We start from the raw sequence: 21,623 nt of genomic DNA on the forward strand, positions 1-21,623 counted from the left end.
AGGGTCAGAGGGAGAAGCAGACTCCCCGCCAAGCAGGGAGCCCGATGCGGGACTCGATCCCGGGACTCCAGGATCATGACCTGAGCCGAAGGCAGTCGCTTAACCAACTGAGCCACCCAGGTGCCCTCAATTATACATTTTGAGATTGAAGAAATGACAAGTGGATGGATCCATAGATCCAATGACAGTACATCCATGGTAAACTGGACCTCATAGGCCTTCACTATAAGAGAGATCCTAAAATGATTCAAGTGTCTGGGTATCAGTGGCAATTCAGACTTTAGACCAATGACAATTCAGACCAGTAACACTAAAATCTTTAAGGCGTTCTCTTTTCTCCAGTATAAAGCTTTAAGAGTAAATAGATATCCCTTTGGGCAAGATGAGAAGAATTATTGTATATTTACTGTGGTGTGTGGGTCCTTCCTTTAAAGAACTTACTAAGAATCTGGTATGAATGATGACTTAAGTACAAAACTTAAGTAATGAATCATGATTTCTTAACTGGTATTCTTATATTCAACCTAATAATCACCTCTCATTGACCTTTTCTGGTTAAATAGATTAAGAAATACCCTTGTTGGCTGACAGAAAATCTACATAGTCCCTAGAGATACCAGGTACTATTAATTACCTTAATTAAAATACCACAGAACTCTCTGTGGGTCAAGCCTCCCTAGCTAACACTGAAACCTCACCACTCATTATGGTAACTGTATCTGCCTGGTTTCTATCTGCCTTTATTATGTCAGAATCCCATCATTGCCTTTGCTATCAGTGAACCTACTTCAGTGATAGTGTCTCTTAACATCAGCCCTGGCTTACAGATGATGGCTACAACTGAGCTTCTCAATGATAACAATGCCTTCCCCTCTTCCCATTCCGTTTGATATGGTAAGAAGAATGGTCTCTGGATCCTCCCCTAGAAACCCTCAGAGAGTCTCCAGCCTTGTATAATATAACCATTTTGGCATGTGCATGTATCTAAGCTTTTTGACCTTCTTTCTATTGTCTTTCATGGCCAGTCTCACATTGTTACTTTATTTAGCATGGACTAACACCTTCTTTAAGCTTCTAAGATTCATTCTAGAAGCATGTTAGCATCATCTCTTTCCTAGTTTTTTAAGTCTTATACCCCAGAAAAATGTTCCCATATTCATAAATTTCTCCTTTTATAACTTTATATTCCACTGGCCTTGATCCAAGACTCCAGAGTCCAGCCCAAATGTCCTCTCCCATTTCCTGCTAATACATGATGATAAGTCCTGCATCTCCTTTGTAGTCCCTTTCCCCTCTAACCAAACCCAGCGTTTTGCCAGTCAGGTGACACTGTGACTCAATCATATAGATATGATATATTTTTATTAAGTCCTGTGCCTAGTCTTCAGCTTTCTTTGTCCTCTGGCTCCTCTTTCTATGTCGCCAGGGAGGCTTTTTAACTTCCATAGTCAACTTTTAATTGACAGTTAACTGTTCTTAGCTTTTCATTGTCTCTTTCCAGAGCATCAATTGCCCCTAGCAAATATCCAGTTTCATTTTCCTTATATCTGCTCTTTCTTCCATATTTCTAATGTGTCTGGGACATTGCTCCCACTAATTCACTTCCTTCCACTGATATGTCATCCCAACTTGCCACCAGTGAAAGTTTTAACAATTCCACCACCACCTAGTGCCAAGAGCTATATGCATGGTCCACACATCTCGCACCAACTGATGTGACGGGGTCCTCACTGACAGTGAGACAAGGAGTGTTCCAGCTTCACAATCTCATCACAGCGTCTGCTTTCTCAGACCACTCCTGGTACCAACTTCACAGGTTGAGTTCCCCAGCAAGCAGACTGATACAGGGATTCAGGGATTCCTGGGCAAGAAGTTTACTAGGGAGCACTCTTGGGACTAACAGCTTTGGTGAAGGGATATGGAGCAGGAAGTGGCAGGGGCGGGAGTGGGGCAGCAGCACACTTATAACCAGGCCTCAGCAGCCTTTGTAGGAAGGGCTGGAGCTGGGATGACTTCTCAGAAAAGTGCCTGCTGTGGGGGAGTGGGCAGAGTATTTATACCACACACCAACTTCCTTCCGGAAGTTTTTGGGAGCTTGGTCACCGCAGTTTTCTTCAACAGAGGGCAATTCCCAGAGAAAACTGGCAGCTGGAAGTGGCTCTGGAGTTGGGGGGAAGGTCCTTCAGCCTTGAAGGGGAATTTGGGCTGTACATCACAGCATCTACTTTAGCCGGCACCAAAGTATAGAATGCAGGGAAAGTAGAGGATCAAGTCCTGCTGTTTCTTCTCACTGGAGATGATTTGGGGTAAAACATTAAATAATTAAATTTAATACCTGCATATTTTTCTTCTATTTGCCATTGCTTTTCTCTTCCACCATCTTTGCCATGGTTTCTTCATTTTATTTTCCCAACTATGTACTAGTACCAGATTCATGTTACTGTTAGATTTGAGTTCTCCTCCTCCATCAAGAGGGTCTCCCTTTCTCCTGAATAATAAAACCCAATCGGGGTGCCTGGGTGGCTCAGTCAGTTAAGCGCCTGTTTTTGCCTCAAGTCATGCCTCCAGGGTCCTGGGATGGAGCCTCTCCTGGAAGTCTGCTTCTCCCTTTCCCTCTGCCCCTCCCCCCACTCATGCTCTCTCTCTCTCTCTCTCTCTCTCTCTCTCTCTCTATCTCTCTGCTCTCCCTCCCGAATAAATAAAATCTTTAGAAAAATACTTAAAAATTTTTTAAAAATTTAAAAAAAACCAGTCATTAAACCTTGCCTAACTGAATTCCAACTAACCTCTCCGCTCCATACACAAAACATCCACTCAAACCAGACCAGTCTATATATTCCCTCCCACGCGCCCTTAAGCACCCAATTTGAATTGCCTCTTTCATGTTTTGCTCCTACCATTCTACCCTTTTGAAAAGTCCTTCTTTCTCTCATTTATCCTTCAAGATGATCTAGATCCAAATTCACATGGCAATTTCAGGGCACGCAGTGAACTCTCTCTACTCTGGATTTTATCACTTGCTATATGAGAACACCCTATTAGAAATTCTTTCCCTATAACCTCTCATCAGCTCTCATATTACTGTTCTGCTTTGTAATTTGCTTTTTCACAAAATTAAGTCTTTTCTCCTTGTCTATGTGTAAATGATTTTAGGGCAAGTAGTACTTTGCTGCTGTATGCTAGATGCCTCATCTCAATAAGCCTTAAAAGAATGAATGTGGAAAAGCACCCGCCCCAAGGGAAACATCTGTGTCATTTTCTCATTAAGAAAGAAGCCCTCGCAAATTTAGTGTCTCTTAAATTTAGGATTTGTCCTGTCTTAGAAATGATAGCCTTAACAGGATGCCAAATTATATTTCATAACCACCAGACCAACAGGGGGTGTCAGTGCCTTTACTATGTGAAAAGGATAATCATTCTTACATCTTGGAATTCATGCAGGCCCTTCTTTGTGTGAAAAATAAAGTAGAAACTAACATGATACACAAATAATAGCTATGAAAGCCTTTTGTAGCACATTCCCAGTTAGAGGCACCAGGTAAAACCACGCCAAGCCGTCAGTAATTACCCAATGAATAAAAGACGAACACCAAGCACTTAAGGCAGCATGCTAATGGATTTTATGATTATAGCTATTATTCACGTTGAGTACCAAAGTGCCTCAGGATTAAGTAATTCATATGGAAGAATTTTTGCCTTTCTTGATTGCCAATAAAGTTGTGAATTTTAATACATTTTTTTAAGCTTTCTTTTCTAAATTTTTCAAGGATCGGAGCAATTGGGTTGATTAAAATCCATATTTCACCATTCAACAGCATTCTTTTAGTGCTGCTAAGATTTCAGATCACATCATCCTAAAGAAGAATGTCACAGGACCAGAATCCAGAGCAGGGATTCTCAACTGGGGGCACTTTTGTTCCCAGAGCACATTGGGCAATGTCTAACAACATTTTAGTTTTCACAGCTGGGTTGGGGAGATGCTACTGGTCTCTCCTGAGTAGAAGCTGAGACACTGGTAAGTATCCTACACAGGACAGCCCCCACAGCAAGGAAGGACTCAGTCTAATATCATAGTGCTGAGATAGAGAAATCCTGCTCTAGACTAAAGTGCTTTTTTTCAGGATATTTTATCCATATACCAAACAAAAGGAAGGGCATTTTTCCTGTGGGAATAAGAGATTGTACTGGAGCATCAGCTTAAAACCAGTTTATCATATATCCATGAAGGTAAAAAAAGATTTATGAGGTAATGATAACAAAGCTTCACCAAAAATTTTGTCTAGAAATGTTTTATTGTAAGCACGGTAAATCATGCCAGAGAGCAATGTGGGATTAAAACCACAGTGAATTTTGCTTTCGTTTCTTTTATTCTAAGGACTTCAATAGTTCCATAACGACTTTTTGTGATCATGGTTGAAACTACATCACATATTTTAAGTCCCTTACTTTCCCAGGACTGGCTTTTGTGCAAGACATTGTTACAATTACCATTTGGATCCTTTAAATGTATTCCAGCCAAATGGTCTCTACAACGTGCTGCACTGTAATTCTTCCTGTGGCTCTAGCCTTTTCGTCTTTATTTGCATCTTCCATTCACTAGCAAGTGCTCTTAGCTTGGCTTTATGCTTCCAGTGTGTTTCAAGTACACAAATGTAGATGGAACATCTGCTCCATTCCGTAACCAAAGTATCCTCTGATGAAGTGACAGCTCAGAGAGTGGCTGGCATTACTTAGCTTCCTAACAGGCATTCACTAGGGTCCTTTCAATAAACAGAGTTACATATTGTTCTCACAATAAGGAGTGATATTTCTTCCGATAGCTGAACAGAAAAGATAAGTGGAGTCATCTGTTTCCATTATATGTTTCATTACTAGCAAATTTCCTCAACATTTAAAGCGGGAAGATTTTTAAAGAGGAAAACAAAAAAAGAAACACAACAAAATTTTGTATAATGTGACTCACCATACCTACAATGCCCAGTGCTATTAATACTAATTAATGAATTCATGACAGTATGCAATAAAACATTTCATAAAATGAGGAAATAATTTTACTTTTTTATATATAAGAAAGTTTTATAGAATAGAAAAATAAATGAGTTCTTGCATTTCTTCTCTGGTGAAAACAATAAAAAGATAATAGTCAAGCTGATAACACATTAATTCGTACACAAGTTCTTCATGCATTCTTATTTCATGCCAAGTAGGGTGACATGGTGTAATGTACTGGATTTATTCATAATCTGTGCCTGGTATATATATTGTATAAAACTGATATGGAAAACGTGACTATGAAGAAGCAATTTTATTTCAACATACTAAATAACAAAATAACCAGATTTTTTTAAGGGGAGAAAGAGCTAATTTTCCCCAAAACCAATATAATACCAGCTTCTGGTTGTACAGCTTGATGAATCCCCGGATGCCGATGACAACTAAAATGGATAATGGTATATTTTAGTAGGGCAGCATCCAAACGTGGTCACGGGAGTGCCCATGAATATAAGTAAGATTTTTTTTTTATTAGTGCTTGCTTCTATTATAATGGTTCAAATTGCTAAAAGAAATTCAGCAAAATCAGGGACCTTGAATTTCCCTATAAGAAGGCCTCCTAAGGTCCTAATTATACTGTAGGTTTCAGAAGATCATGCAAAATACCTTAAAGTGTCACCTCTAGTGGAAAAGGATTACTTTTAAATCAAGAGACAAATTTATAATGTTTAATCCATGAAAAACCAGGTAAGTTACCTTGAGGAACTCACATGATCTCTCTGGTTCCAATTTCTTCCTATGTAAAATTCCATGTTATTTAACAAATATTTATGGAGTTCCTCCTAAGTAGCATACATTAGCAAGGCAAGAGAAAAGAAGATACATTGTCTTTCCACTCTCAAATTATGAGAAACTTTATTTATTTTTTCAATAATCCAACAGGAGATAGTTGATTAGCAAATCATCCCAAAAGTATCAAGAGGAGAAGACAAGACTTGAAACAAAGAGAGGAGTGCCCTGATATCAGAGTGGGGACCACTTATGTAATTGATTATCAAGTGAAACATAGACATTCCTATTGGCTTATTATTGACCAGTTTCTAAATACCCCACCATACATGCTCCAAAATACCACACTTAGTATATGTCTCATTCAGTATATAATAGAGCAACAAGGAAATAAAAGTAGAATGAACATTGACTCTCTGTCTAATATTAACTAATATTCACGGTTAAAGGGATCAAGGACAAGAAAAGGCAGTGGGTGGGGGGCGGAATTACAAGCAATTTCTGGCTTCTCTCCCTCATCCATCCACTGCTCCTTTATCTAACATTTAGGAATCACCCCTTGATCATTACATGGATATGAATTGATTGCCATCTAACTTGTCAAAGGCTGGCTTGGGACATTGGATAACTGAGAGAGATAATCTAAACAGTCTCTCAATTATACATTCTTCCAGATTCTATAAGTTTATCTAGCCAGATCATCAGAAAGTAAACATCAAATTATATTATCTTCACTCTCTACAAGAGTTCAATTTATGAGTTAAAATAAAATATCCTCTCAACATATGTACATAATAGGTATTAATGTAAGAAAGTGCATTTAGAAGCTTTTTTTTTTCTATTTTCCACAATCATCATGGACTAATCTTCTCTCACTAACCCCTAAACCTTGGTTTCTTGTTAACCTGGGATATTTAACTATATTTCAGGGAATCCATGAATGCCCCAAAACTTAATGCAAAAAAAAGTATTTTCTTTTGGGCTGGATTGGGGACATATCAAGTGTTTTTATTATCTCCCCTTAAAAAAGTCTGTAATCTTTTAAAAGCACTGTGAACCACTCACTCACTGCTTTACTTGGAAGTCCTAGATTTAGAAGAGGGGATATTATATTCTAAGTACAATTCATCCCTAAATAATCTTCCTCATGATTCAGAGTCATAAGTATAACCCTACATTCCTTTCCACCCTGAGGGTAATAGTAGTTTCCATGTCGTGCAACTAGGTCTGTGGAGTGTAGAAGTAAGACAGGGTTGGGATAGGAAGAAGCCTCAGCACTGGCAGTCAAGTTACCATGTAATTACAGGATTTCTCAGATACTTGGTTTGGATACATAAGCAAAAGGTTGGGAAAGACACAGCTGGAATTCTGATTTAATATGCCTTCTTTTGGAGGAAACAGTACATAATTTCATCCCAACTGATGATGATGAGTCAAGCTTCCGATGCTATGCAGGTAGGCTGCCATTATCACATTTGCGTGCTTTCTCAGTCTCAGAAAGATAAGTCAAGGCAGACGCTATTCCCTTTGGATCTGCAAGACCTCGTACCAGAGTTCCCCTCAGTTTTTTTGCCTCAGTATTCCAACTTACTCCCAGAATCTTTAACTAAGAAAGTTTTCTAACTCCATGAAGTATCCCTCACTACTAATAGGTGAACAATTAGTAGACTCTCCAGAGAAGTTCAGGATTTGCTAAGGTCACTAGTGGCTTCCAGAAAAAATGAAGTAGGGCTAGATTTTTACTTCATGCATTTTTTTACTTTATATTTTGATATCCTTTTGGTTATGAGTTGGATTAACGTCCTATTTCCTTTTTCTGGAGTGAACAGAAAGCTAAACATGATTTTATTATTGTAAAGTAGGATTGCCATTTGCCTAGCTGTGCTATGTAATTAATTACCATCATAAGAAATGGCTATAGGTAAACTATTCTAAATCTCAAATCATTATTTTCAGTAGCCAACCTCCATCGTTTTATTAGCTTAAAGCTCACAAAATAGAGCACTTCCTGCTCTAGGTCTTCTAAATATTCTTGGCACATGCCATACTTGAATGAAATATACCTGAAAAAAATTTGACACATAGAAGATATACTAACAGATCATGGCACTAGCTTTTATTTACAGGTTAGGTACCATTTATATTTATATCTAGTATACAATAACTTTAAAAGTTCTTCTTCTCAAATTGCTGGCATACTATTAAATTTTCCAGGTTTCCTTCCAAACACTTACAAGGATTTCCCAAGGGGCTTACACAAGTTTATGAATCAGTTGATAATACCTACCAAGATAATGAGGGAACAAAGGTCTCTCACCTCTATTTGAGACCCCATGACTTCAGCTTCTCTGCTGGATTTGATTGCTTTTACCCTCATCACCCTGTGTTTGGTAGTGAGGCACCCCTGTCACTGCAGCTGTTGTTGCCAATCTACAAGGAAGACAGGGAAGCAATTTCATGTAATACTCGACTGGGGGATCTTAGAGCCAAATTCCCTGGTCTAAAATGTCTTTGCTCTTTGAATTCACACACATGCTGCTATAATTTTTATATATCATAGATTCATTTTTTTTAAAGATTTTATTTATTTATTTGAGAGAGAGAGTGAGAGAGAGAGAGAGAGCACATGAGACGGGGGAGGGTCAGAGGGAGAAGCAGACTCCCTGCTGAGCAGGGAGCCCGATGCGGGACTCGATCCTGGGACTCCAGGATCATGACCTGAGCCAAAGGCAGTCGCTTAACCAACTGAGCCACCCAGGCGCCCTTTTTTTATATATCATAGATTCATACATTTTTGTCTTAGGGTTGTGCTGCATCAGATAAACTCAAACAAACACTAGAATATAGTTTTTTGTTGTTGTTGCTGTTGTTTTGTTTTGTTTTGTTTTAAGTAGATTCCATGCCCAGCATGGAGCCAAATGCGGGGCTTGAACTCACAACCCTGAGATCAAGACCTAGAGATCGAGTTGGACGCTTAACCGACCGAGCCACCCAGTCACCCGAGAATGTAGCTTAAATCACAGAATATTAAGGACATGCAAATAAAGCATCCGTGCTGTCATTTACAAAAATACTCTTTTTACTTCTAGACACTTCCCTCAACTCTCTACATTCCAATATGTCCTTCCTTAAATCTGTTTAAAAATTCTTTATTCAACCACTGAGTTATACAGTTTATTTTCTTTCTCTTCACCAAACTTTGTCTCTCTGTGTTTTCTAATGTAGATTGACTCAGTCTCTTTCCCAGCAAGAAGGACTTATTTCTCTATTAGAAGAAGGAGAAAGACAGGTGACTATCAATGGTGACTTTCAAATTCTCTTTGGTGGCTGCAGAAGAACAAAAATTTAATTTTTATACCATAACCACAGGCATTTTCCTGAATGTGAACCTCAGCATTAGTGTGAATGCTATGAAGGTATGAAGCAACTTCAGAATATGATCACACAATACATATGTGTCCCTCCTATAACACCTGCCTTCGCAGTAAGTACAAGTCAAATGTCTAGACTCAACTCTTTAATTCCATAAATTCCCCTTTAGAAGCCAACACTGTCCTTTCCTACAACATACCATTGATTGGGACTATTTCAGATTAAAAGATATGTTGTTAAAGCTTTTGATTTTATGGGAGGAGGAATTCAGGTTCCAAACTCTTTTTTTATTCTTATGTAAAAATTGTATCTTCAAATTAATACATGTGGGGGGGAGCGAATCCAAAATATTTCTCTCAGGGACAAGAAAGATTGAAATGAAAATGGATATATCAACTAAAGGATGACAATGCCACCCATCGACAATTCTCTCTGCAAGTACTTGCCCAGCCAAAGTCTCTGGCTATATCTGGAGCAAAAAATCGTTATCTGTCCACAAACCCAGGTATGCTAGAAATGAAGCATTATTCATTTTATTGTATTTATTCAAGTTATTTTCTCTTATTGCCCCATTCTACTAGAATGATTGGAAACAATTTCATTCCATTTGTAGTCTTCCTTCAGGATTTTATCTAAGTTCTGAGGGTCTTACAAAGTACCAGAGAATCCGAGTATATACATTCAGATTTCAATGTCCTCTGTGCAAGTAGGCATTTGCCAAGACCTTCATCTTCATGTCTGATCCACAAGGCCGCTTAAGTCAGAGGATTTCTATATTACTTCTGCCTTATTAAGGGCCTCAGAACCAAATTCTGCTTCGGTCTATTCCAGTGCAAAAGAAACTGTGCAAGGTGATCGAATCACCCTCCCACAGGCAACCCCCTCTCCAGTGCCTTGCTGTACCCCTGGGATTTTGACCACAGCTCAATCCCCTTTGCAAGTAAGTACTCTAAAACTCCCAAGTATCTTGCCAGTCCAAGGACCCTGGGGCCCTCTGATATCTATCCACTCTCCTCAGCACAGCATTTTAAATGGAGAGAAAAGGGAAAAGGAGCCATCCTTTTTTTTCCAGATGCTGTCAGTATTCTGTATATCTTTCACACACTGAGAGCTCAATAAGGGACAAGACTCCCAGAAACCTTAGATATATTTTCTTTTCACAAAAACTTATTCAGACAAAGAAATTACTATGAATAATATAGAACTTCATCAAAGAGAGTCAGAGTAGAATCTAGTGGAAATCCTGAACTGGTGCCATTTGCCTGCTCTCCTGATGGAAATCTTTGTATTGCTTTTCCCTCTTTATCTGACATTCACAAATTACATAAGGAAAAAAAAATTTCTTTCTATTGAGCTAAAAAGTGGATGAGCCAGCTCTGTGTAAGGCTACCTTTTCTTATATTTTCTGTAGAAATTTTTTTCTTAATATCATGAAAATGTTTCAGGAAGCATTGAAATCTTCTATAGATTTTTTTTTATAAAAGGTTAAGCTAGATAGTGAACCATGAATGATGTCTCCTCCTTCCCTTTTGAAATGGCATCCAAAAGATAATAAGGAAAATATGAACTAGAAAAAGAAACTCCATCTTTGATGGAATGAAGATATACTCGTAGCCAGAATCCATACCAGTTGGGTTACTGGGGGCACTGACCACACTGAGCGAACACATGGATAAGATTCCAGCAGCTAAAATGTCAGACAGAGCACAGGGTTCTCCAGAGTCGACGCACACCCAGAGGGACACAGTCAGTGACCCAGTACTTATATCTAAAAGAATGGGATATATGGACTGTCTACAGATGCCATCCTAGATGCCTTCCCATATTCCTTCTGACATCATGATGTGACAGAAGCAACAGCTAAATTTGGAAATATAAGAAAACATCATCTCTGCAAATGTGCTGTGATGCAGAGATGTGTGAATGATCAGAAACTCGGAAGCTTCTTATTTTCCTCAGCTAAGCAGCTGGAGGGCTTCACAGTGAGCCAGGGAAGGTTTCTATGAGCCCAGACAAAGCCTGGCTCTCTACCAACCACCGTCTAATAAATTGCTACTCTGGGAAGAAATCACCTGTTTGAACATAATCTTGGTAATCGCATAAGATTTATAAAATACATAGGAAGAGAGCAAAAGGAAAAAAATGAGGGATGAAAAATAAACAGGAAAATGGTGTTCTTAAAAAATGAAAATATTGAACAAAAACTTTTAATAACTCGAAAACAGTAATAAAAATATTGTACTTAAAAATCAAGAGATCAAGAAACATACAAAATTTGATTAAGAAGCAACCAAAGCAAATGAAAAATGGTAAGTGTAGTTTATGAAGGAAGTAGAAGAGAAAATAAAATATAGGGGTGCCTGGGTGACTCAGTTGGTTAAGCGATCAACTCTTGTTTTCAGCTCAGGTCATGATCTCAGGGTCCTGAGATCAAGCCCCTCATTGGGCTCCCCACTGGGTGTGGAGCTTGCTTGAGATTCTCTCTTCTCTCTCCCTCTACCCCCACCCAGCACTCACTTGCTCTCTCTCTCTCTAAAAAAAAGAAAAAAAGGAAAGAAAAGAAAAAATATACCATGACAGAAATGAAGTCCACAACATTTAAATTCAAAAATCCTTTCTTGAAATAAAAAAATGCACTTAAAACTGTAGATTATAAAAAAAATTGTAGATAAAAAGGGTATTCCATGGGTCAGAAAATATAGATACAGCATGAAAGTTGCAATACATGTCCTGAAAAAATTATTGACTTTCCAAGAAAAGAAAGAACTTCTGAAAATCCAGAAAAAAAGACACCACTTCCCTTCCAAAAATCAGAGTGGCCCCTCCTTTCTCACATTAGTAATTTCTGGGAAAGAGTAGAACAATGCATACAATATCCTCACAAGAAAAATCATTCCACAAGAAAAATTTATGTGGCCAAGCTGTCTTATAAGTTTAAAGACCACAGCAAAATATTTTTAATATATATAACTCAGAAAATGTGATTCACATGATCTCTTTTTGAAAAATGTACTAGAAAATGAACTTAAAATTAAAAAGAAATGAATGGAGACACTCTGGTAAAACAAACAAACAAACAAAAAGAAACCGCTGACACTGAGCATTGAGTCCACTTGAATAAAAGACATAGGTTAAAACCATTACAGAAGCTACAGTCACAGTGGAGAATTTTAACATTATAAACTGTGGCCTAGTAGAAATAGTAACATAGCTAATAAAATTTGGGATGGCAAAGTACAAAGAACACAGAACTTGAGATCAAAAGATATAGCTGGTAAATCAAGTAATAGCGATATATTCAAAGGTATGAAGATTAAATACAAAAAGAAATAATAATATAAAGCCAGGTAAATAAAAAATCAGACAGTAGAGGCAACAGAGGTTTAAGGGTATCAAATTATGCTAATTTTATCATCATTCATAGTAGTAAGTCATTTACTGAAGAAATAAGCACTAAACTCATTAAATAAAGTAATAGCAATCAAGGTAACTACTTGAGGAACTAAAACCAGATTGCAAAAAAATTGCAGAGTATTAGAAGAATAAACATTTGAAGCCAAATATTTTCTAATTGTGGAATGATAAACAAGAAATCAATAATAAGATGAGGGGAATGGGAAATAAGAAATGTTGGCAAGATCAGATATGGACCAATAAAAATAATGTAATAAAAAATTGTGTCAAATATAAAAAATAAACTAATGAATCATTTTTAATGAGAAAATTTAAAATTCTGAAGGGATGAAGAAAGTCTGTAGTAGCCATGTACAGTGTCATTTAGCTGTCTGGAACCCGAAGCCCTTCCCGGTATAATTCCAGGCGAAGACAGGCCAAAAGAACAGTTTCCATTATATTGGGAAGGCGGAAGTGAAGAAGCAGCCGTTACGCTCGGGAGGTTGGCCTCAGGCTTCCGGCGCGGCTGCGGCTTCCCCGTCTGCCCCACAGGAGTTTCTCTTTCAACTTCTCCAAGTCCTGAGCCAGGTGCATGTGCCACTCTGGTACCAAAAACTACTAGCTCCTTCTGCGGCTCCTTCTGCTTTGACTTTGAGATTGGAGATGGTGAGGGGCAGACGTGGTTTCCAGCTTGTCCTCATGAATTCCAGGGTCTCCATGCTCTCTCCCTCTTCGTATCTGGGTCGTCTTCCTGATCGTTGGCCCTGTTGATTCACAGTAACTTCTGGCCCCCCAACAGATTCAGAGGCAATGGCCTTCCAAAACCTCCTCACCGGATCTCACAATAACATAAGGTCTAATGCCTACAAAAAATCCTTATTCAGGCCTCCTCTGCCAAAAGAGGAAGTTTCCATTCCTGTCTGAGAAGATCAGTTTTCTGTTGCCTGAAGACACTATTGCAGCCTCCCCCGAGGCAGCTACCTTACAAAGAATTACTAACCCTTGACCTAGTCTCACCATCTTTCATCGTACAACCAGACAAGTCTGGGAAGGCACCAGAGGGTAAAGTAAAAGAGCAGTCACTGAGGAGCTATAAAATGTATCAGAAATTGTAGGATTTTGCCATTTTATGTCAACAGAAATCTGGGGAGCATGTAGGAGCCCTAAGGATGTTGCTGCTGGGGAACAAATGTAACATTGGTCCAAGCTCAGATTAACAGTATGGGCTCACAAAGCAGAGATTCCAGACTGAATGTGTCAATGAGTAGGTGGAAGTGGCTCTAACATTTTACTGGGTTGATTGACCAAAACCTGGATCTGGTGGTGGACACATTAAAGGAAGTCAGAGTGCTAGAAGCTTTCTTGGTATAGTATAGAGAATTAGTTTTCAAAGTAAAATTCACAGATGCCTATTCCATATGACCCTTACATGATGTGTCATCATCTAATGCATTATTTACATTTTTCACTTCCTTGACATTTACACTGATGACAGAAATTGTGAGTAGAAGTGTTGACATCTTACTGTGAATCACATCGATGGCACTAAGCTGTGCTGACAGTCATCATATTCTTGACTCCAGTGAATTTTTCAGTTCCGTTATTGCATTCTTAAGCTCCATGGTTTCTGTTTTGCACATTTTTAGTATTATTTATCTCTGTTGCAATTCTCACTCTGTTTATGCACTGTCCTGTTTATCGTGTGGCCTTCTTGATAAGAGTTGTTTTTAATATTCTGTAAGATAAGTCACATAACTCTATTTCATTGGAATTGGTTTCTAGAAATTTACCTCGTTCCTTTGTTTGAAACACCTTTGCCTGATTCTTCATTTTCCTTGACTCTCTGTGTTGGTGTCTGTGCATTAAACAAAGCAGGCACCTAGTTCAGTCTTTAGCAACTAGCTCTGTATAGGAGAAGACTTTCCTCAATCATCCCAGCCAGAGGGCGCCTGGGTGGCTCAGTTGGTTGAGCGACTGACTTCGGCTCAGGTCATGATCCTGGAGTCCCTGGATCAAGTCCTGCATCAGGCTCCCTGCTCGGCAGGGAGTCTGCTTCTCCCTCTGACCCCCCCCCCCCATGTGCTCTCTCTCTCTCAAATAAATAAATAAAATCTTAAAAAAAAAAATCATCCCAGCCAGAGATTTCTGGGGGCCTCTCCCAACCCTTTCCCTCTCCTGGGAGAAACAAGCAGCTGTGTTTTTGTCTGCTCACTTGGTACTGAGACACAGTGGGAAGCTATAGCGTCTACCAACTCAAAAGGCTGCTTCCATCCTCCCCTTCAGGGGCTTGATTGTGCTGGATTTATCAGAGCTCCAAGAGTGGCAAGACAGATGCTCGTTCTTTGGGTGGCCTTGGAGACGTTAAGATACTAGATGCACAGACCAACACTTTCTCTCCCCAGAGGGAAGCTGAGTCCTGGGGATTTTTCATCCACTTACTCTGTATTGAGTTGGGATCGATGGCATCTACCAGCCCAAGGCACCACCTCTGTTCTTGCCCAGGCAGCTAGACTGCCAGACTCATCAGAGCTCCAAGTTTGGTAAGACATAAGGCAATCCTCTGAGGAGCTCCTCAAAAAAGTTGGGGGCACTGGACATGCAAACCAATTCCTTCTGTCCTCTGGGTGAAGCTGGAAGCTAGGTGGTCTCTTCTTGATCCCATACAGACTAAGTTGGGTGCAAGGTCTCTGACAAGAGGAGTCTGGGGTCTTCCTGCCAGCTTTGGAGAGCATGTTCTCCTAGAGCATAGCAGCCCTTCAGTTAGTTTCTGATTTCTCGCAAAGGGAATTTGTCAACCAATTATTACTGAATCAGTGTATTTGTGGGGATAAGAAGGGTCCAGAGCCAATTTCCTTTCAGCTAATGTCACTGAAATTAACGTAGTATGTGTAATTTAAAGCTGTAAAACAATTCTTTTAAAGTCAGGAATAAGACAAGGGTACCTGTTGTTATAGACTGACTTGTGTCCCCACAAAATTCATACGCTGAAGTCCTAACCCCTAGTACCCCAGAAGGTGACTATATTTGGAGATAAGGTCTTTAAAGAGATAACTGAGTTAGAATGAGGTTATTGGATGCACCTTAATCTACTATGTCTAGTGTCCTTATAAGGGGAGGAGATTAGAACACGGATACACACAGAGGGGAAACCATGCAAAGATACTAGAAGATGGACATCTACAAGCCAAGAAAAGAAACCTTAGAAGAAACCAAACCTGCCAACACCTTCTTCTCAGACTTCTAGCCTTCAGAATTGTGAGAAAATAAATGTCTACTGTTTAAGCCACCAAGTCTGTAGTATTTTGTTATGGTAGCCCTAGCAGACTAATTACCTATTATTACCACATCTATTCTACATGGCTTTGAAGGTCCTAAACAGGACAATGATGATTGGTATATCATAGATAGATGATAGATAGATAGATAGATAGATAGATGATAGATAGATAATAAAATATAAGGAACAGAAAATAAGAAGTAAAATTGTCACTATTTGAAAATTTTATTGTATACCTAAAAATCCAAAGGAATCTAATACCACTAAATTAGAAAAACTAATAAGAAGAATTAGAGAATTTTCAGAATACAAAGTCAGTATATAAAATTTGATCTTTTTTACCCAAGCCACAGACACTTAGAAAAATACTTTTAATAAGCATAACATTTATATAATAAAAAATAAATATGACACTCAGAACAAATCTTAAAATAATATGTGAGACCATTACGGAGAAAATAATTTTTAAAAAGTATTTAAATGACACGAAAGAAAATCAAATGTAAAAAAAATATATTGTGTTCAGAGCTAGGAAGTCTTAATATTATAAATGTTTTGATTCTCCCAGATTAATATAGAGAACCAATGCAATTCCAAAAGATTTCTGTGGAACTTCACAAGCTGATTTTAAAACTTATATGAAAGGGGTGCCTGGGTGGCTTAGTCAGTTAAGTGTCTGCCTTCCACTCAGGTTGTGATCTCAGGGTCCTGGGATCGAGCCCCACATTGAGCCCTGCATCGAACCCCGCATTGGGCTCCCTGCTCAGCAGGAAGCCTGCTCTCCCTCTCCCACTCTCCCTGCTTCTGTTCCTGCTCTCACTATCTCTCTCTCTCTCTGTCAAATAAATAAATAAAATCTTTTTAAAAAAAATGAATAAAATCTTTAAAAAAAAAAAACTTATATGAACGTGCAGGGGTGCCTGAATGCCTCATTTGCTTAAGTGTCTGACTTTTAATCTCAGCTCAGGTCTTGATCTCAGGGTCATGAGTTCAAGGCCCAGCATGGAACCTACTTAAAAAAAAAATGAAAGTGCAAATGGCCAAATGTAGCTAAAACACTCAAGAAGAAGAAAAACAAGTGGAGTGCGATGTGGTAACCTTTCTAGAAATCAATATTTCTTATAAAACTACAGTAATTAAGAAATGTGATGGTGATGAAAGAGAATGGGAGAGCCTACAAACAGACCATCGCATGTATGGAAATAAAGTGTATGACAGAGCAGGAATCGCAATCAGTGAGGAAAAAATAGAACATTAGGTAAACATTGTTGACCCACCTAGTTATCCCATGAAACAAAAAAAAAGAAAAAGAAGAAAAAATTTGACCACTTTCTTCCCACGTACTCAACCAGAAAAGACAATGGAAATACACGAACCTTCAGGTTAAGAGTAATGTCACCATGGCCTTCCTACTGATTACAATTCTGAAACTTAAAAAAGAAATCGAGGTTTTCCTTCTAAGGCTGTATTGTTTTCACAACACTGGAGAAAATTGAAAGATAAAGCAAATACTCACTTACGTATAGTCACTTAAAGAAAAAAATGGAATTAAAAGAATTGGAATTTAAAAACAAGAATTTGGGGAACTATCGGTAATTGACACTTGAAACTTTATACACGGTAATAGGCAGAATTCTAAGATGACCTCCAATGACCTTTTCCTTTTTATGGACCCTCCCTTTTAAGTGTGGGTGGAATCTATGAATAGAGTGTGAGACATCAGCCCTATGATTATGTTACCAGTTACATAATAAAGCAGCTCATCCTTGAAAAATGCACCAACAAAAGCACTCAGGTAAAATTGCTGCTCTCATTACTTGTTAACAGATATCCACTCATCCCAACCCTAATTTTCATAGAGTTCATTAATGTTAATTTGCAACTCAAAAGTCTGGTGCACACATGAGTGAGTGTGTGTACATGTGTGCTTCCCAAGCTTCAGAAAAGTCTGAGGTTAAGATCCTGTTTTTGCCTTTGTCAGTCCTTTTTTTTTTTTTAAACAGGACAAAATCAAATTTAATAGCATATGTGTGGGGAATGCACACAGACATAGAGTCAGGCATAATGGGGTACGAATGCTATCCTGAATTAAGAGAAGGGGTTAGGGGTTTGGGACTTCAAAAGGAAGGAAAGAAATTCACAGGAAGATGGAAACAAATAAATATTTGGTAGACAAATGTTTCCTCTGCCAGATAGATGAGTTACTCAGATAAAATTTAAATTTAACTTCTCTGAAGGGGTGCCCGATGGCTCAGTCAGTTGAGCGTCTGCCTTCAGCTTGGGTCATGATATCCAGGTCCTGGGATCGTGCCCCATGTCTGGCTCCCCGCTCAGTGGGGAGTCTGCTTGTCCCTCTCCCTCTTCCCCTCCCTTGCTTGTGCTCGCTGTCTCTCTCAGATAAATAAATAAAATCTTAAAAAAAAAAAAAAAAAAGAAACTTCCCTGAAGTTTCACACATTAAATGTTGCACTGGTAGGATGTTTCTTCCCATTGAACGGGGCCATTCGTCCTGACAATAGGTCAGTTTAGGCAAACTTATTTCACAAGACAGTGATGTCAGTTCTTACCCAGTGTGTGGTGGGTGGGGGTTAGTCTTGTGATGCCCAACCTCACAGTTCGCAGCTGAAGGATTCCCCACAGGCTTCAATCTCCCTTTCTTCCAGAAGAATGAAAAAGGAAAAAGAAACAGAGCACTTTTATGTTCAGAGGACAGAATTTCTTCTTACTTCATTTTCACTAATTCTCAGAAGTCAGCTTTCCACTTTATCCTGAAGGACTCAGTGACTTTAAAATCCCAAACCTGTAGTTCTATCAGTTTATTCAATAAACACATGTTTTCCCATCAACTTTTAGCAAGAAATTAACTACATATAATCTGAAATTATGTGAAATATAAATATCCTTTATTTTTATTTTTTTTAAGATTTTATTTATTTATACATGAGAGACACAGAGAGAGAGGCAGAGGCAGAGGGAGAAGCAGGTTCCCTGCAGAGCAGGGAGTCCAATGCGGGACTCGATCCCAGAACCCTGGGACCATGACCTGAGCCGAAGGCAGATGCTTCACCGACTGAGCCACCCAGGCGTCCCTATAAATATCCTTTAAACCCATTTAAAAATCTCAAACTTTGAAGCTTGAAAGCTCTCTCAGCAAGAATTCCCCACAATTTCTTCTCAGAGATCATCATGGAATAGCTTGAGGAGTGAATGAATGAATGTGAATGAATGCAGCTAGCTGTGAGAGACTGAGGGACGTCATCCAACTGTACACCCAAGCACGAAGACAATAGCTTGCCAGTTTCTTTATTAAATTGCCTGGTGACACGGATATTTCTGTCCTTCCTCTTCCAACCTCAATGCCTATGGTGTTAGCTATTCAAACCCAGGTCCCTCAGGGTCCTCGGTCATCTCCTCCTTCACACTGTGCCGTGTGTGTGGAGTTGTACCACTCATGTGTCCGACTTGCAAGACAAAAGCACATTTCTTCCCCCCACCACCCCAGCCCCAGTATCTAGGAGGGTTGAGCTGTCAGGTCCCAGCTCCTCAGCTAAAGGCAACTGCCTTGCCCAAAGCTACACTCCCTTCCCAGGGCAGCCCTCAGATTAGTCTATGGGTACGAGAAGGAGCTAGAAAGACCCAGGTCTCCTGCCGGAATTCAGGATCACTTTAAAATGTTTGCTTACCCTCAGAGCTCCTTGTAGAATTGATTAATGCTTCCATGATGATTCCCTCCGCTCAATCGTGCTTTCTTCTCTTCTGATCAGTTATGATCCTGAGGGCATCTCCTCTCTTGGCACAAGCCAGTCACTGTCCCACAGTTGGATTCCCAGGGAACCTCACCTGTGACTGCAGCAGTTTCTTAGCAGGGAGATGATATGGAGTCCGAAAGTCTGCTTGCCTTGGGTTTTCTGGTTGTAGAAGCCCATCCAAAAGATGACAGAAGGAAATTAACAAGCTTATTGAGGCAAAGAGCCAAAACCCATTATATAGAAATGCATTTTGTTTTTATCCCAATCAGTTCTAAGGCATTCTTATAGTCCACGGTTGTTGTTGTCTTAAAAAGACAGGTTAGGGGTGCCTGGGTGGCTCAGTTGGTTAGGCGACTGCCTTCGGCTCGGGTCATGATCCTGGAGTCCCGGGATCGAGTCCCGCATTGGGCTCCCTGCTCGGCGGGGAGTCTGCTTCTCCCTCTGACCCTCTTCCCTCTCGTGCTTTCTATCTCTCATTCTCTCTCTCTCTCTGAAATAAATAAATAAAATTAAAAAAAAAAAAAAGACAGGTTAGGGGTTATTTTTACTAACCTTTCTGCATAATCTGGGAGAGGGTGGAGGAGGGAGAACCTTTCTGTAGCTAATTTCCCTATGAGAGAAGCACAAGCCTCTAAGTAAAATTTCTACCTGAAACCTTTTTTCACTGTCCATTTCTGTCTATCAAGACATCTTAATAAAACTTTGTTCCTACTTTTTAAACCCGTTATGCCACAAAGAAGACACAGCCAGCAGGAGAGAAAATAGGATCCATTTAGGAAGTTTTTGATATTTCAAGCATACTTTAAACATATTCATTTGTCTTTGATGGCTCCCACAAATTATAAGGCAAAAAAATAGACTGATATTTTGAATTCTGAGAGACAGGTATGTTACAAAAGAGAAAGAATTTTGCCCAGTCCTCATCTGTGCTAACCTCTCCCAGCAGTTTTGAGCACATAATAAGGGCTTAATAGTACTTGTTAAATAAGTAACCAAATGACTCAGCATATTTATCATCATTTAGAGTATATTTTCCTCATTTCTAACAAAATTAAGATTATTTTCTCCTCACTTTCAACACGACTGATAATAGGTGATAATGCCACATTCCATCTGAAAAGCACATATTCTGCCCTTTCTTAACAGAAATCAACCTAAAATGAGAGACCATGGCTGTCAGCCTCCAAATGAAATTTAAAGCAGTTTCTTGAGACAATTTACTTGGCACTACTTTCGGTCACAATTCTCCCACCCTCCATTCTTTCATCATAATACAGCTAGTAACACAGATGAAGAGAGGGAAAGGATGCTCTTACATCCTTCCATTGTTTTAGAAAACATTTGCTGTATTTCTTTTTATTTTAATTAAAATGTTTTTATTACAGATTGAGTATGTACAAAATCATATTTATAAAATATGCACAAGATACAAAATAAAAACACAATGAGCACCTAAGTACCCAACATCTACTGTACTTCTATTGTAAATCAGACACTGTATGAAAGATACCAAAATGAATAAACTAAGGCTCAAGAACTAGAAAAGAAACCATATGGGGCCCAAAAAATTTAATAATGACAAGGATGCAAGTAAGGTACAGTGCTACTGAGCACAGAAGTGGGAGAGGTCAAGCCCGGCAGAAAAGGGAAAGACTTCCTGGAGGAGGTGGCCCTGTGATGCAGTCTTGAAGGATGAGTCAGCATTCACTGGATTCGAGGTAAAGAAGCTCTTCTAGACAGGGGTTATGAAAACAGTGGTAGTGGGAATTGGCCAGAAGAAGTAGATGAGATATTTTAGGATATGAGATCAGTAGGACCAGGGTTGGAAGCGAGAGAGAGTAAGCTGAGGAGAGTCACTGGAAGAAGACAATAATTACAAGAGAGAAAAGGGAATGATGGACCAGGGAAAAGTGAAGGGCGAGGGTCAACAGACTGTTGTGGGACAAATCCACCCACAGCTTGGGACTGATAGTTCCAACCCTCTCTTCATGGTGGGTTCCCTGCTAACCAGCTCCATCCTTAGAGAATTTCCAAAAGTCACCTCATTAACA

General features: G+C 39.2%; 2 long non-coding RNA genes across 2 annotated transcripts; one reads left to right on the top strand and one right to left on the bottom strand.

Annotated features, from left to right (window-relative positions):
• Window positions 1-811: 811 nt before the first annotated feature.
• LOC113925880 lies at window positions 812-9,257 on the top strand. Its single transcript, XR_003521081.1, has 3 exons — window positions 812-894; window positions 9,007-9,070; window positions 9,151-9,257. It is a non-coding gene; the product is annotated as an uncharacterized LOC113925880 (long non-coding RNA).
• On the bottom strand, window positions 8,084-19,726 carry LOC113925879. Its single transcript, XR_003521080.2, has 3 exons — window positions 19,507-19,726; window positions 18,391-18,479; window positions 8,084-8,211 (listed from the first exon to the last, which is right to left on the bottom strand). It is a non-coding gene; the product is annotated as an uncharacterized LOC113925879 (long non-coding RNA).
• Window positions 19,727-21,623: the final 1,897 nt, after the last annotated feature.

Source organism: Zalophus californianus, chromosome 2 (genome assembly GCF_009762305.2).
Source record: "Zalophus californianus isolate mZalCal1 chromosome 2, mZalCal1.pri.v2, whole genome shotgun sequence".
NCBI lineage: Eukaryota > Metazoa > Chordata > Mammalia > Carnivora > Otariidae > Zalophus > Zalophus californianus.